This window comes from Schistocerca nitens, chromosome 3 (genome assembly GCF_023898315.1).
Source record: "Schistocerca nitens isolate TAMUIC-IGC-003100 chromosome 3, iqSchNite1.1, whole genome shotgun sequence".
Lineage (NCBI taxonomy): Eukaryota > Metazoa > Arthropoda > Insecta > Orthoptera > Acrididae > Schistocerca > Schistocerca nitens.
Genome location: NC_064616.1, coordinates 569,041,819 through 569,042,569, shown reverse-complemented (window position 1 = coordinate 569,042,569; position 751 = coordinate 569,041,819).

The following is a 751-nucleotide window of genomic DNA, read 5'->3' as shown; positions in this document are numbered from 1 at the left end:
TCAATATGAGATTAGTGCAACCCTTTCGCAAATCGCTGCAGATTTCAATGCTGGGCCATCATCAAGTGTTAGCGTGCGAACCATTCAACGAAACATAATCGATGTGGGCTTTCGGTGCCGAAGGCAGGAGACTGAGCGCACTGGTGGAGGCTCTATAACGGTGTGGGGCGTGGGAAATTGGAGTGATATGGGACCCCTGATACGTCTACATACGACTCTGACAGGTAAAACGTACGTAAGCAGTCTGTCAGATCAGCTGCATCCATTCATGTCCACTGTGCATTTTCTCTGCCTCGTGATGACTGGGTGTTACGTGATGTCCTTAGGTTAGTTAGGTTTAAGTAGTTCTAAGTTGTAGGGGACAGATGACCATAGATGTTAAGTCCCATAGTGCTCAGAGCCATTTGAACCATTTTTTCCACTGTGCATTCCGACGGACTTGGGCAATTCCAGCAGGACAGTGCGACATCCCACATTTCCAGAATTGCTACAGAGTGACTCCGGGAACACTCTTCTGAGTTTAAACGTTTCCGCTGGCCACCAAACCCCCAGACATGAACATTATTGAGCATATCTGGAATGCCTTGCTACGTGCTGTTCAGAAGAGATCTCCTCCCCCTCGCACGGATTTATGGCAGCCCTGCTGGATTCATGGTGTCAGATCCCTCCAGCACTACTTGAGAAATTAGTCGAGTCCATGCCACATCGTACTGCGGCAGTTCTGCGCGCTCGCGGGGGCCCTACACATTAG